This window comes from Molossus molossus, unplaced genomic scaffold (assembly GCF_014108415.1).
Source record: "Molossus molossus isolate mMolMol1 unplaced genomic scaffold, mMolMol1.p scaffold_m16_p_3, whole genome shotgun sequence".
Classification (NCBI taxonomy): Eukaryota; Metazoa; Chordata; class Mammalia; order Chiroptera; family Molossidae; genus Molossus; species Molossus molossus.
The window spans coordinates 86,601,016-86,617,249 of NW_023425366.1; the positions used below are offsets into that span (position 1 = coordinate 86,601,016).

Below are 16,234 nucleotides of genomic sequence, written 5' to 3' on the forward strand. Positions count from 1 at the left end.
GCTGCCCGAATCCAGCACATCAGAGGCCCTTCAGCCTCACGATTTGGAAAAAGGGGCAGATGGAGAAGGGTGGGCGGGGCCTTGTGGAGACGGACAGGAGAGGCAGAGAGTTAACCATTTCTGTCTTCCTGGTGCATACCTGGACTTTGGATGACCTACAAGGGCTTCCATCCCTGATTTTACCCTTCAATCAGCCTTTTGTAAGTTCTGTTTCCTTTTATGGTTGCCTTGGTATTCGTATATCCGTGACGATAAATAGTATGCTGTATCACTGTAACAGTTTGGTAGGGCTGCCATAACAACCCATCTTAGACGAGGTGGCTCTTAAGCAATGAAAATGTATTTCCTTCAGTTCTGGAGGCTGGAAGGCCAAGCTCAAGGTATCATCAGCAGGCTGCGTTTCTCCCGAGGCCTCTCTGGCTGCAGACAGCCACCTTGTTTCCTCACATGGTCTTTTCTGTGTGTGATGCATTCTCGGGGGTCTCTCCTTTTATAAGGATGCCAGTCACAGTGGATTAGGGCCCCACACCTATGACCTCATTTAACCTTAATTACCTCCTGTCTCCAATCACACTGGGGAATGGCTTCAATACCAGTCTGGGGCGGGGACAGAATTACCTCCGTAACAGTCACCTCTGTAAAGGGTATTGTGAATAGTACTCTTTATGTTATCATATGATTTACATCTGCATATATAATCTTCAGAAATCATGGTTATTATTTACTTTAGACATTGATCTTTTGAAGAAACAAAAACATGAGCAAAAGCTTTTTAATATTTATCCAGTCATTTCCTGTATTTGGGGGCCCTTCATTCTTCAGTGTAGCTTCAGGTCTCCATTAGGCACTTTTTTGTCCTTCAGCCTGAAGAACTTCCTTTAATATTACTTTTTCTTTGTTTTTCAAACTGTAAGAGAAAGTCTATTTAGACAGTCACAGAGGGAGAAGAAGTGAGCCGTGGAAGAAATGGGCTCAGGGAACAGGTCATGGAGCCTCGGGGCTCAGGAGAGGGCGAGGCGAGGAAAAGGCTCAGGAGGAAGGGGGTGGGCCTGCTGGAGAGAGAACCACCTCCGTTAACATTTCTCATAGCTCAGCGAGGCCGGCGACAAATTCAGCTCTTTTTTATTTTTATTTTTAATTCACTCTGAACATGGCTTCTTCTTTACATCCTTAGTTATAGGACTTCTGTTCAGCTAGTCTTCGGTTGGTCCTCCAGGTTGATCATTCTGTAATTTTGATGTGGTCGTGGGAGGAGGCAAACACAGCATCCACCTACTTCACCGTCTTGACCCTCACTCAGCTTCTTTTGTGTGTGTGTCTCTGGTGTCTCTGTGTCCACATCTCTTCTTATAAGAACACCGGTCAGATTGCCCATCCTGACAGCCTCATTTCAGTGTCACCTGTTCAAAGACCCTGTCTCCAAATACAGTCTCATTTCAAGGTATTGGGGGTTGGGACTTCAACATATTAATTCTAAGGGCTCACAAGTCAGCTTGAGACAGTCCGCATGCTTCAGACTTCAGGAAAGAGAATACCCGCCTCACAGTGGTTTGAATAGTAAAGGCATTGTATCTGAAGGGTAGCCTGGCTGGGTCTGAACCAAAGTTGAATCAGTGACTCAAGACAGTGTCCTCAGGACCAGATTCTTTTCATCCGTCTGATCTCCCATCCTCAGCATGTTAACTTTTTTTCCTACAGAGTTGCCACCTCGTGGGCAGAAAATAATTTTCTCAGCACTGGATAACTTACTCTCCCTCCAGCCTCATTCAAAGGGCAAGTGTGTATGGATGGGGGCGGGGCATAGAGAGGGCCGCAATAAATCTGTTCTTTTGTAATGTCTGTCTCTTTTCACCAGGGGATAAAATCTTTCCTGAAGTTCCCTCAGGTCTCAGCCATCACTATTACTGATACAATCCCAGGTTTTATTGGAATGAAAACTGACTACCCATGATGAGTAGTTGGGAGAAAAACAAAACAAATATGTGGAAGGTGTTGAATATTACATAACTTAATTACTACTAGCAGTGATTTTCTAATGTTGAGGACTCTGGGTTTCTAAAAATAACACTGCTTACTTTGGCTGTCTTCATTCTGCGTTCAGACCCAGAATATGCCCATCAAATAAAGTGTTCTTTGTGTTTCTGGGAATGTTGACAATTCCAATGATGATAATCAGTCATCGTGACAAATATTTATTGAGTACTTAGAATGGGCAAGTGCTTTATACACATTATTTCATTTCATTTTCATAAGGGATCTATGAGAAAGGTAATATTGTTAATCCTCATTTACAGATGAGGGATTGTGGTTTGGGAGGTGAAGTAACCTGTCGTGGGTGCCTGGCCAAGCTGGGTTTCACCCCTGGCAGCTCTCTCGCGTCGCCGCCCATCCCTGTGCTCTGAACTGCTGCAGAGTTTGACCCTCAATCCAATGCTACAGATGCCCCCGTCTTCTGTGAACTCCCAAAGGCTGTTACCTCTCCAACACTCAAGGTCTTCATAGCTTGTGTCTCGATTTTATTTTTCACATTTTGTATTTGCCAGTAGTGGGAAGGTGAGCCATGGAGCGGGGCGCTAACCTGGTGACCTTCAACAAGTCTGCAGTCTTCTCTACCAGGCCCAGAGAAAGATGGGACAACAGGGCCACACCCCAGCACTCAGGGTCTGTCATCCACAGACCTGTTTCCATCTGCAGACTGCAAATCCTGTTTACCTCAGAAGTGATTTACATTTCAAAGTAGGGAAGTGGGAGTTCACAATCAGTGGAGCAGACTTCCCAAACTGAGAGGGTAACACCAGCCTCAAGTTGGACAATGTGAATGACGCAGAGAAATGTGTCTTTCACTGTGGGTTCATGCAGCAGAGTGCCAGTCTTCATGATGGCGCATTTGTGCTCCCATCATAATGTCTCTGTGTGAGGCAGGTTTTGTAAAAGCTGGGACTTCCCATGGTCATGGTGCCCAGGCTGTGCCCTGCAGGATGCTTGGGCAGCGGAGGATGGGCCTTTGTAGATTCAGTGCTCTGTGTGCCTCTCATCTGCAGCTCTGAGGCCGGGAGTGACCTGGAGCTTCTGCTCCCAGGTCCCATCCTCACAGTGTAGAACCAGTGTAGACCTGGGGAGAGCCTGTATTTCTCTACTTAGTTCCTGAACTCCCGTTGCCAAAGCTGTACCAACACCCTGGGTGTGGCAGTTCACTTAGACTTTCGAATTCTTAAACCTTGGGGGAAATTGTTTTGTTCAGTTTCTGTTTGTTTGTTTTTTTTAAATCTACTGTTACTAATAATTTGCATGGGGAGCTGAGCAGGGGAGCGAGGTGAAAATTCCATATCTAATTCTGAGGCTGGTATGTTGAATGCTGTAACTTCGAGTTTAGTGATTCATGTCATGTCTCGGAGAACCTTTTGCAGTTCCAGTGGGCGTCCAAGAAGTCATTCTGCATTTCCCGGTTGAGATTGCCTTTGAGATAGTTTGGAGTATGTCACTTGCTATATGTTTTAAAAAAATTTAAGGTGTTATAAGGCAAATTTAATTAAAACCATACAAATGAAATAATTTACCTAAACAAGAAGTTCACTGAAACACAAGTCTTTCCTTAGACCCTGACGCCCGGCTGATTTGCAGCTGGGCCCCTTCCACTCCTCAGCACCTTGCAGTCTTTCCCATCCGCTGGGTTTCACTGTGCTGACACCTAGACCTTAGCACTTAAAAAAAAATGTTTCTATTGTGAAATGAAGCACAAATACCCCACCAACCCACACAAAACAAATGCACATTCTGGTGAATTACTGTGAGGCAATCGCTCATGTAATGATCACTCAGGTCAAGAAGTAGAACTTTGCCACCTTCCGCAAAAGCGCCTTCATGTATCCCATCCCTATCTCGTGTCCGTCCGTCTCTCCAAAAGAAAATGCCATTCCGACTTTTACAGTAATCACTTCCTCACATCCCTTTCTGGTTTTATTACCCAAGTGAGCAGCCTGACCACTGTAGTTTAGTCTTGCCCATTTCTTAAATATTTGATGTCTTTTTTCTTTTTTTTTTTAAATCCTCACCCGAGGACATTTTGCATTTATTTTCAGATAGAGCAGGAGGGAGGGAGGGAAGAAGAGAGAGAGAGAAACATCGATGTGAGAGACACGTTGACTGGTTGCCACCCACACGACCAACAACCGGAGCCGGGGCCAAACTGCAACCGAGGTACGTGCCCTTAGTGGGAACTGAACCCAGGACTCTCTGGTCCGCGGGCTGACACTCTAACCGCTGAGCCAAACTGGCCAGGGCAAAAATTTGAGGGAAGAGAAGAGTGGGAGAAAGAGAGACACATCAATGTGAGAGACACAGTGATTGGTTTCCTCCCACAGGGAAACCTGCAACCCAGGTACATGCCCTTGACTGGAATCAGCTCCTCGGGCCACACTCTAACTGTTGAGCCAAACTGGCCAGGGCTTAATCAGCTATTTGATTACCCAGTGGTATAGCTCACAGAGAAAAAGCAAGATAAATGCTTTGTCCAGTTTTCAATAATTGGTTTCCTGTTGTTCTCAGAAGGTGACCATTTGGTTTTTATCAAGTTTTATGATTTTGGAACTAAATATGTTTGATGGGGTTCAATCCATTGAAATTTAATTTTTACTAAGACTGAAATAGTCTCATCTTTGACCAGTGAGAGGCTCTTCCAATTAGCTCCTGAGTCCTTCTGACATGACCTTAATTATCTTTGATAGCTTCTGTGCTATCTGGTATGTTAAGGTGATTTAGGCTTGTCTTATAACTGGAATCAGCCATTTCTTCAATAATCCTTGGTTTCTTTTAATGAGAATATTATTTTAGGGCCAGCACCTAGGCACTAGGGAAGACCATGCACTGGATCGGTCATTGTCTCTAGGCATTTTTATTGGTTAGGGCTGGGAAAATACATACATACACATATACACATTTGCATATAAGCTTATAATCACATATAAAGATATAAGACATTGTGTGTTTATATTGATATTTCCAAGCCAAGTTCAAGATGGGTTTTTGTTTGTTTAACCTTTTCTATATGGCCTGTATTCAACAGGCTGCTTATTATCAGTCCTCATATCAGTGTCTTTAGGCATTTTGATTGAAGCTATTTCTGCAGTGGGATCCTAAGTAGGGCTCATGGGAACAATATTCCCGAAGTTCCTAAAGTGACCTTTAGGCAGTTTTTTTGGCTATAACATCCTTGGCCCACATTTTCTTTCCCTGAAAATTTTAAATATGTTACTTCATTTTTTCTGACAAAGTATTATTGTCAAAAAGTCTGATTACGCTCATCTGATATTCTTTTTCTCTATATGACCTACTCTTGTAAGCACTTTTTTTTCTTTTTCTATCTTCACCCAAGGACATTTTTGCATTTGTCTTCAGGTAGAGTGGGAGGGAGAGAGGGAAGAAGAGAGAGAGAGGAACATTGATGTGAGAGAGACACGTTGACTGGTTGCCACCCACACGACCACAACCGGAGCCGGGGCCAAACTGCAACCGAGGTACGTGCCCTTAGTGGGAACTGAACCTGGGACTCTCTGGTCCTTGCGCTGACTCTCTAACCACTGAGCCAAACTGGCCAGGGTGTGCCCTTTTGAGAGCATCAGCTGTATATCTATTTCCTTCAACCTGCTATCTACTTAGCATTCTGGTACAGTGATTAGTGAGCTACTGTGTTACCAAATCCAAGTTTATGACCTGGCCAGCCGTGATGCCAAATAACCTCTTTCTCCTGTTAACTCAGAATAAGCCATTTACTGTCAGTACCTATGGCTTTTAATCTTTGTAACCCCAGCTGTACCTTGTGAAGTGTATCACATGAGCACTAAATATATACTTGTTTGTGAAATAAATGGTGTGAGTTTTTTCCTTTCCTTTTGAGCCAGTCAGGAACTGCCCTGCCCCTTTGACTCTTTTCCTCCAATCACGCGTCCTTGGCTCAGACACAGCTGTGCTCACTGAGGCAGGCTCCCCCGAGCCGAAGGTGCGTGGGTGCTGCACCCACTGTCTGTGGTTGTTCCTGTGCTCAGTGTCGGGCTGTCAGGCCATGTTCTCATGTTACTGGGTTTCCAGGACCAGCAAGGGGGAACCCCTGGCTCACAGAGTGTCTAGCTCTACACCGGATGCCACCGCGGTCTCCATGCCCATTGCCCGCCCCGCTGTGGATTTTCAGCAGGGCTCATGGGAACACTGACCTCTTATTGTGGGTTTACAGCCCAGGCCTCGCGGGGGTGCTGGAGCACCACCTGCCCTTCCCTTTCTTGGCTGACTTTTTCGCTTTTCCCTGCTTATCTGCCAGAACCCATGGCAGGATATCAGAATGGGAGCCCTGGGCCCGAGGTGCCGATGCATTTTGTTTAATGTACACACTTTCATTTTTTAATTTTAATACCAAATAGTGGTGCCTACATGCCAGTTTGGCCCAAACTTCTGCTGCTCACCGTTGTGTTATTTATTCTAGTCATTTACCTGCCTGCCTCCTCTAGACAGTGGGGTTCGTGATCTCTGACACAAACACCCACATTTCTCAGCACATCTGTTATGTGGGGAAGGCCCTGGGCTGCCCATTTATGCCTGGCCTGCGCCACGCAGCGGTGCCCTGCCCTGGTGCTCCGCGTGCGTCCTGGTCTGCGGGCCACGCGGGCTTTCTGTTCCCGTCCTCTTGAGAATCTCGATGCCATGGAATTAACAGGAAAAAACAAAGAATGTTACGAGACAGTTTTTAAAAACATTTACCCTACAAAAGCAATGGTGAGAATAACCCAGAGGTAATGGAATAGTGGCTCTTCCCCAGCGGATGGAATGCAGAGGTGACCTCTTATCTCAGGTATGAAGAAATAGTGAACCGTCATAGCCTTGGCCACGCCAGGGAAAATCTCACAGGTCATGGGGCTGGTGGTGGGAAAAGCCACCATGACATGAGAAGTTTCTCACTGACCCACTGTTCTGCTTGGTCGGTGCCCCTGAGGTGAGGCTGAGGAACCAGGCTCGCCACTCCTGTGGCTGGGCTCACGGGAGGCAGGTCACCAGCCTGACCCACCCCAGTCATTGATCCCAGATCTAGCATTTCACATTTCAATGAAAACAGTTCTGGGAATGACTCTTTGCTCCTAGGAAGCTCCACAGAAAAATGGACTTGTGTAAAAATGTACCCATTTTCTATTCTGCTTTTATTAACTCAACAGAAATCATGCTGAAGACTTTTTCTTCTTTTCCTTTGCCCAGCTGCCTCTTGCCTCTTGCCTCTTGTCGGTCGCTATGGGAGCCAGCTGTGGTGGGGAGGCTCAACATTTTATTGAGCACTTACTGTGTGCCACGTATTGTACTAAGATGTTTATATCATTGCCAACCCCTACGTTCTTTCATTATTATTCCCATTTCAAAGATAAGGAAACTGAGACCCTGAGAGTTTAAGTCCCTACCGGAGGTCAAAAACATAGCTGATAGTCACATCCATTGGTTCTTGACCATATTGCTGTATACTTTCTTCCTCATACAGAAACACAGACTTCAACAGCCAGCTTGCAGGGGTCTGTTCTAGGTCAGTAACAGGGCTGGGCTCCAGGGCTTGGATGGTGGAGCTGGCTACTCTGTGATGTTTAGATCTTGAACAGACTTTTCTCAGGAGCTATTCGAGACCCTTGATTTAGACTCTACAGCATGAGTGGGAAAGGGGGTGGGGAGATATGCAAATCTAGCTCAGAGACTCAGCCTTGAGTAGTAGTCCCAGGGTTGGAAACCCCATACCAGGGCTGCAGACCCCATACCACCTGACAGCTCTGTGTCCTACTGATAACAAGTCAGCCTGGTAGCTAACACCTCAACAAGAGCGTGTAAGGAAGGTGAGACTTATATGTGTCAATTTCCAAGTTTGTTAGACATTCTAGTAGTGAATTTGGTGGAGAAAGAAGTAAAAATTATTTATAATAAGATTTTTAATTCTTACTATCTATGTTCTCTGTCTCTACATATGTTCTCAGATGTTTTTTAAGCATCGTTATTTCTACTCAGGGATAGTATAGACAAATTTTACTTACATGGGCTTTTTGAAACAATAAGCAAAGGGTGCAGATGTTATATGGACTGACATGGAAAAGGTGGGCTGTGACCAGCTGTGTGATCTTGCTGAGATATTCAACCCTCTAGGTCATAATAGCCAAATCTTAGAACTGTAAGGTATGGACTAGATGATCTCTAATTTAGCTCTGAAATTCTGCAGTTCTGATTATCACCTGCACATTTCATTGTCATTTTGAACATGGAAACCAGGCAATGTCCAAGCTACTGATAGAGCCGGTACGGCAATGCCTGGGGCCCCGGGAGGCAGCTGACCGCCCCAGTGTGGAATGCGGAATTCTGCACCAGCAGCTCAGCGTGGGAAGCCAGAACGCGGGCTATAACATGAGATAAAACTCCTGTGAGTAAATTTATTTTTAGATTATCTTGTGTTCACCTTCATTGCCCAGATAAGTCAAGTCATTGTTAGGTGTAGTAGCGTAGGAGGAAATTTGCTCTATTGTGTCCTACACAAGAGAACCCTTCTGTGACTCTCGAAGAGGCACAGACAGATGACCACACATGAATTTAATTTGGGATAAGAAGAGTACGTTACAATGTTGTTTTAAAGAATGAACAAAACAAAAGCTCTAAACCAGTTAAATATGCCTCAGCAGCTCGAATGCATTGTGGTACTTCCTCGAGGTGAAACACCACGTGGCCTCCAAACAAGGTAGCTCTCTGTGCACTGATATGGAAAGATCTCCAAGAGAGATTAAATAAACAGCCCAGTAATGAGCTCATTAAGTTTAAAAAAAGGCATATTATATGTTTATGAATGCATAAGCATTTTTAGAAGCATGAACAATATACTATTAATAGTGGGTGGGAAGAGGGGAAAGAAGGTTTAACTTTTCATTTTATACCTTCTATAGTGGTTAAATTTCAAAATCAAAAATACATTTGGTAAAGGAGAGCATTTAAATTTCAGTTGAGTTTTTGAGGCCTTCTAATACTTCCTTAGAAAAAATCTGAATGCACCAAGCATGCCAAGCAAAGCAAGATGGTGTCTGTAAACACTTTAAGCTCTGAGCATTAAGATCCTAAACTCCCCCTAACTCCCCCATTTCACCTCCCAGACTTTATTGTATTCCTTTTTTTTTTTTAATCCTCACCCAAGGACATTTTTGCATTTATTGTCAGACAGAGCAGGAGGGAGAGAGGGAGGAAGAGAGAGAGAAACATTGATGCGAGAGAGGTACATAGAGTGGCTGCCACCCACATGACCCCGACTGGGGTTGGGGACAAACTGCAACCGAGGTACATGCCCTTAGTGGGAACCGAACCTGGGACTCTGGTCCACAGGCCGAATCTCTAACCACTCAGCCAAACCAGCCAGGGCTGTACTCTTTTCAAAAAAACTTTTCTAAATTGATTTTATAGAGAGAGAAAGAGAGTGGAAGGGAGAGAAAGAGGGAGAAATATTGATTTGTTCTACTTATTTATGCATTCATTTGTTGACTCTTGTACGTGCCCTGACCAGGGATCAAACTTGCAACCTTGGTGTATTGCAGTGATGCTCTAACTACCTGAGCTACCTGGCCAGGGCCACTGTACTCTTCTTAACATGTAGCTGCTCAGTTACTGTGTTCCTCTAATGTCAGTTGTTAGTGGCTCCCGAGTCTATCCAAAAGAGCTGTGTGGCAGAGCGGCAGAGCATGGCCCGCAGGTTTGTCACGGTGCATCCAGGCAGTGGGCTGAGGACCTGCTGAGCACCAGGCACCGTGCTGCCTCAGGGATGTGTAGGTGAATGGCATGCTTTTCATTTTTTTTTTTTTTTTTTATCCTCACCCGAGGATATTTTTCCATTTTTTGTACAGATAGAGTGGGAGGGAGAGAGAGGAAGGGAGAGAGAGAGAGAAACATCGACGTGAAGGGACACATCGAGTGGCTGCCACCCGCACGACCAACCAGGGCCGGGGACAAACTGCAACCGAGGTACGTGCCCTTAGCGGGAACCGAACCCGGGTCTCTCCGGACCGCAGACGCTCTAACCGCTGAGCTAAATTGGCCAGGGCGGCATGCTTTTCAGAGACTATGTCTGACTTCTCACCTTGTAAAACAAGTTTCAGGACTAAATACAACAACAAATGCAAGGCTCCTTGCCCAGGCCCCAAAGGATACTATTTGCTCACTTGCCCCGCCCATTTTTGTGTAGTCAGGCAAGGTCTGACCCCATTACTCTGCCAGGTGTTCCCTTTGGTTCTCATTCCTAAGCTGCATTGTTCTAGAACACACCCCACTCTTCCCTGAGTTCATCTTTGCTGGTTAACGCCTCCTGCCTGCAATGCCCATCCTTTCTCTTTCTAGACACAATCAGACTGTCCTTCAGGACCCAGCTCAGGTGCTGCCTCCTTGGCTCTATTCTTTACCAGGAAAAAATGTCCTGAATAATCTCTTCCTCTTCAGAATTTGAAGAGCTCCTGTAGTCTCCCCGTCTTTATGTTGAATTTATCACTTAGGCATTTTACCTTAGTTCGCAGCTCTCTGTGCCTTTGGCCCCACTAGAAGATCTTCCAGAAGGCAGTACCTATGGCTTGTTCATCTCTAGAACTCACCTCTTCAACCACGCTCTCAGAAATAGGCATTCATGAATAACTTCATTTGAATGATTTGCTCAAATATTCTTTTTACTCTCATTCAAAGGATTATTTCAGTTTGAAACAACAACAAAAGAAATTTTAAAAATCTACTGTCATGCGCAGGTTGAGCAGAGTTTCTTCCAGGGGCAGGAAACTTGGAAATGGTAGAACTGCTATCCTTAGATCATTTTTAGGGAAGGACATGCAGGCGTCCATCGAGGGGAGTCCAGGCACTCACCGCCTTTCACGTGAGTACCTGGCTCCTAAGTCCTTGTCTGAGGACATGAGATCTTATCCTGACAATTTAAAAAAACAAACAAGCCCTGGCTGGTTTGACTCAGTGGTTAGAGCGTCAGCCTGTGGACCAGAGAGTCTCGAGTTCGGTTTCCGCTAAGGGTACATCCCTCGGTTGCAGTTTGCCCCCGGCCCTGGTTGGGGTCATGTGGATGGCAGCCAGTCGATGTGTCTCTCTCACATCCATGTTTCTCTCTCTCTCTTCCTTCCTCTTCCCTTCCTGCTCTATCTGAAGATAAATGCAAAAAACAAAAATGTCCTCGGGTGAGGATAAAAAGCAAGCAAACTATTAAGTAAATTACGACAACCACATCAGAAGTAAAGGAAATTCAGAAAGAAAAACCTTAGGGTTATAGATGGGTGTGAGGAAGCAGCTTCATTTTTCATATTACTTTCCATCCTTAGCCATAGTTATATATTATAGCTGTGACCATAGTACATATCCAGTTAGTGTTCTGCTTATTTTGTAGCATTATTTCCTACACATTTTCACTTGTGTTTTATGGACATTTGATTCTGTTTCTCAATAAAACAAAGGTTTGGGGTTCAGTTGAATGCTGCCTTTCTTGAGCAAGAGATGGAGACTGTAAAAGAAAGATGTAGCCTGAGGGAGTGTCAACATTGTATAATTTTAAAAGACATGATCTTATTCTGATGTTGCTGAGATGTCCTGGAGCAAAATATTAACCCGATTGAAGTTTGCAGTACAATAAATGAGATTAAGATCATGAGCCACTTTTGTCCTGGCTAGTTTGGCTCAGCGGTTAGAGCTTCGGGCCTGCGGACCACAGAGTTGCAGGTTCGATTCCAGCCTAGGGCACGTACCTCGGTTGTGGCTCAGTCCCCGGCCCTGGTCAGGGTTGTGCAGGAGGCAACCAGTTGATGTGTCTCTTTCACGTAGACGTTTCTCTCTCTGTGTCTGTGTCTCCCTCTCTTCCTCTCTTCCTCCCACTCTATCTGAAGATAAATGGAAAAATATTCTCTGATGATGATTAAAAAAAAGATCATGAGCCACTTTAAAGTGTTTTCTTGAATGAAATGCTCATCTTTAAGAGATTAGAGAGTGTTTGCCCAAGCAATGGCCCTTTATTTACAAAGGCTTGTAGGGAGCAGCTGGAAGGCAGCTTTGCCTTATCAGCAGGTTTGTATAACTAGCCCCACACTGTTTGCTAAAGACTTCAGGTCTCCAACACTAATGGGATGGAATAATTTTACATAGAAGAATCAATCTCTAGTCTCCTTTTTCAGAAGAAACTAATCTGAGCAATGAGGTGCGTTTAACATGTGCAAATCATTAGGCTCAATACCAGAATCTCTTTGAGGTCTCTGGATATAGTCTACAAAGAGAGAGGGGAGCATTTAAAACTAAACTTCAAAAAAATAAAAAATGAAACTTCACAGAATTCTCACAAGCACTATATACCCATCCTTGGGACTCAGCCTTCTTGCGTTGGCCCTAGGTTAAATGGACTGGATTTGTGCTCCCTCTATTGACGTGAAGCCACATTCATCCTTTGTACGATGAGAACCTACTGTCTATTAACATGATGGTTAGCTTTCCTTTATAGAGGTTCTATTTATTTTGCTACTTCTATTATCAGTCAGAGTCATTAATATAAATGTTGGTTCAAAGTAAATGTGCCTTCTGGGCCAGGTGACCTGTTAGGAATTAGTATATTTTATAATTATCTTGCTCTAGTATACTTATCATGTATAATCTCTCTCTTTAGCATAGGGATGATGATTAGATTTCTTTGTGTTTCCCAAAGGGGTGAAAGCATCTGTGTGTGCTATCTATGGTTTGGTCTATAAAAGGACCCATGAAAGATTGGTCCTGTTTTGTTCTGTTTTACCTATGGCTTAAAGAGAGATATGCAGTCTCATTGGTCACCCAGCCCAGCTGCAGCGAGTCCCAAGGAGACCTGTGAGAAAGCTCTGTTAAAACCATGTCGACGTAAGAAATGTCCAAACCTGTACGGAATTCTTATAAGAGTATTTGTGCCAAACTGATGACTTGCGCTGGGGAGCAAGACCTCAAATGCTCCCAAGAATAACAGTTTTGCAGCTGCTTATAATGCGTTTGAAATGGAAAGAACATAAAGAAGATTCCATGGAGGCGGGAGACAGCATGTGTTCTCTTGAGGGTGGTCATGGCTTATTTCAAAGGTGCGTTACTGTAGGTGCACAGAAGCAGTGCACAGGGCTTGCTTAAGGCAAAAATAAACCTTTTACTAAAAAGTTAAGTGCCTGGGGAGTGACTACCCACCATGACCTGCCCAGTTAGCAATTTATGATCAGATCGCCCTGTGAAGTTACTTTCCATAGAGTCCTCATTTTTTGTCTATAATCATAACAGTCCTGAATTCAAGAGATGACCTGAATGGGTCTTTCATTTTCTTTACAATATTTTAGGATTCAGAAGAAATGTCGATTAGAGACCTATGAAATGCCTTCCCCTCCGGGGCCTGCGGCCATAGTGCCTAAAGGAGGGATTCTGCAGGGTGTAGGCTGCTTAGACATGACTGATGGACAGCAAATCCTTGCTGCTGTCATTGCCAGTCTCTTCCCTTGTTCCCATCCCTGACTCTTGCCCCATCCACTGCCTGTTTTTCACCTGTGACAATGCTATCACCTTGGGGTGAGTTAGAAATGTCAGGGCGGGAGGCAAGTCCTGACGCAGAGGGGAGACAGGTCTGTCTCTCTGGATTCCTGGCAGCATTTCACAAAAGCCAGGGCTGGGATCAGAATCCAAACTACCCTCTGCTACTACTTCTGCACTACCAAGTCCTCGAAGCCAAAAGTAAAAAAGTGAAAATAAACTCAAAGATGACAGAATCCTCCAAAACTTATATGAATGCAGCCCAAGGCATAATTTCACCAGTAGTTTCATCTAGTTATTTTTTTTCTTTTATCATTCAGTCAATCAACCAATGATTACTAAGTGCCTTACTAAAACCTGCAGAGAACTGGAAAATGGCAAAGAAGGTTCCTGCCCTCTGGAAAATGTTAATCTAGTTCTAGGAAAAAGGTTAGGATGCAAATAGCCGGATGGATATTCATTTCTATTGCTGCATAACAAATTGCCCCAAAACTTGAAGAATGAGCATGCATATGACACACAATCTCTGTGGGTCAGGAGTTTGGGAGCAGCTTAGCCAGGAGATTCTAACTTGGGTTCTCTCATGAGGTTGGAGTCAGACATCTGAAGGTTTTTCTGTTTCCTGTTTTCCCCGAGGATTCAGTTCCGAGATGGGTTCGCTGACAGCTGGCAAGTCAGGGCCAACTCAGTAACTATGTAGATGCCTCCATAGGTTTGCTCTCTGTCCTCCTGACATGCTGGGTGGCTTTCCACAGAGTGACTGGTCCCACAGAGCACCAGGTGGAAGCCTCACGTGCCCCTTAGGACCCAGCCTTGGAAGTCACATGCCATCACTTCCACAGTATCCCACTGGTTACACAGGTCGTCGCAGTTCCACGTGGGAGGAGACTATGCGAGTGAGTGAATGCCAGGAAGTGAGGGTCACGGGGGAGGGCGGGGCATATGGGACACTGGCTATCTCAAGAGGCAAAGATCTTGTGTAGTAATGAAAAAACAAACAAACAAACAAAACAGTGTTGAGGTGCTTCCAAGGAGGAGGTGGGATGTAAAACTGATGGATTTTCAGCAGCTGAGGTTGGAGGTGGGGGATCGGGAAGGACAGGCATCAGGAGCAAAGAGGGTTGACAGTGACAAGGTATGTTCAGCTGGAGCCAAACCTGACAGGGTGATTTGGGCCAAGGCCTGTGAGGTCTTGGAGGCCAAGTGAGGGAGTTTGGACTTTCTTTGATTGTTAGTGATGAGTCATTGACAGTTTTTGAGCAGGCGAGGGACATGGTCACTTTCCTGTCTTAGCTTTAGTCTGTGTCTGAGCTTTAGAGTTTGGTGTCCATGCTGCACACCCACCCCCTTTTTCTTGGAATTATCCAGTTTGTCAACTCTAATTTCTAAAGCTCTGCAACACTTCTGCCCATGCCCCTTGAGCACATGCTATTTTATACTGTTTAACTTTTCATGTTTTTGTCTTATCACAAGTAGATTACAAGGGCCATAATGGCCGTATCTTTATCCATTTCTACTTCCCCTGCTGTACCTAGCTCAATGGGTGTTCAATAAATATTTGCTAACTGATTGGATAATAGCAGCCAATGACTATAGCCACTGTTTCCGGCCTGTGGTGCCACTTTACAGTCAAACATTTTTCGAAAGAGACAGCAATTGCAGGATATTTGATTCATGGATGTGGAAAAAGTGTTCACGGTCATTTTTGTGTGCTTGGCATTTGCCAAAATATCTATAGGAAACTTGGAATAATAACTTTATTTTAAAAAACTCATGGGTTATTTTTAGTTTCAAAGAGAGTTCTTATTTTGTCTAAATTAAGCAAATGAGGTAATAGCCGAATGAAGTGAAGGCAGGGCCGCTTGCCGCTCTCCGTAGGGAGGGGCAGCCTCTTGCATGCACGTAGAAGACATTTATGGAGTTACGCTCGCGTTTAGGATTTGGGGCAGGGTTTTGTCTTCCTCTCCCTTCCTTAGTTTGAATGAAATGGTCATTGTCCATGTATTTTCATTGGCCAAGGAAATATTTTACCATAGTCCATGAAAGTCGGAGACTTCTGGTTGCATGCTAGCAAAGGCAGTTTTCTGAGAATGCTCCCAAACAACTAAAAAAGCAAAAGACCAGGAATGGAGACTATATCTTCAATCTAGGAGACATCTGTCATCCTGAGCACCACAGGACTTGAAGACAGGAAGCAGATGAAGTGATTGTAATGAGTTTGTAGAGGGAAGGGGTTAAGAATAAAATGCCTGGCCCTGGCCAGTTTGGCTCAGCGGTTAGAGCGTCGGCCTGCGGTCCGGAGAGACCTGGGTTCGGTTCCCGCTAAGGGCACGTACCTCGGTTGCAGTTTGTCCCCGGCCCTGGTTAGTCGTGCGGGTGGCAGCCACTCGATGTGTCCCTTCACATCGATGTTTCTCTCTCTCCCTCCCACTCTATCTGTACAAAAAATGGAAAAATATCCCCGGGTGAGGATTAAAAAAAAAAAGAATAAAATGCCTGCAGGGGGATGAAGGGAGAGGACCAGATGTCAATGATGTGCTCACAGAATCCCGGGAAGGCTCAGAAATGAGAGTTCCCAGTTTCTGCAGAGCTGTGGCAGAGGACCTTAGGGTGGGAGTCGGGGTGTGAGAGTCAACAGGAGGTGACGAGGATTCTCAGAGTGAATGAGTAAGGAGGGAAGGGTCGCCATCAC

The 16,234-nt window shown here is 44.9% G+C and overlaps 1 protein-coding gene across 3 annotated transcripts in view; it reads left to right on the forward strand.

Annotated features, from left to right (window-relative positions):
- The first annotated feature begins 1,360 nt into the window (after positions 1-1,360).
- TNFAIP8 (TNF alpha induced protein 8) overlaps positions 1,361-16,234 on the forward strand; it is a 106,708-nt gene continuing 91,834 nt past the window's right edge. Inside the window, exons 1-3 of one of the 3 annotated variants that reach the window (XR_004961602.1) lie at positions 7,509-7,552; positions 8,281-8,428; positions 14,179-15,777. The gene's annotated coding sequence lies outside the window, so the exon portion shown is untranslated. Of the gene's footprint in view, positions 1,442-7,508; positions 7,553-8,280; positions 8,429-14,178 lie in introns of those variants that run through there. The other 2 variants (XR_004961603.1, XR_004961604.1) reach the window with 2 other exon arrangements.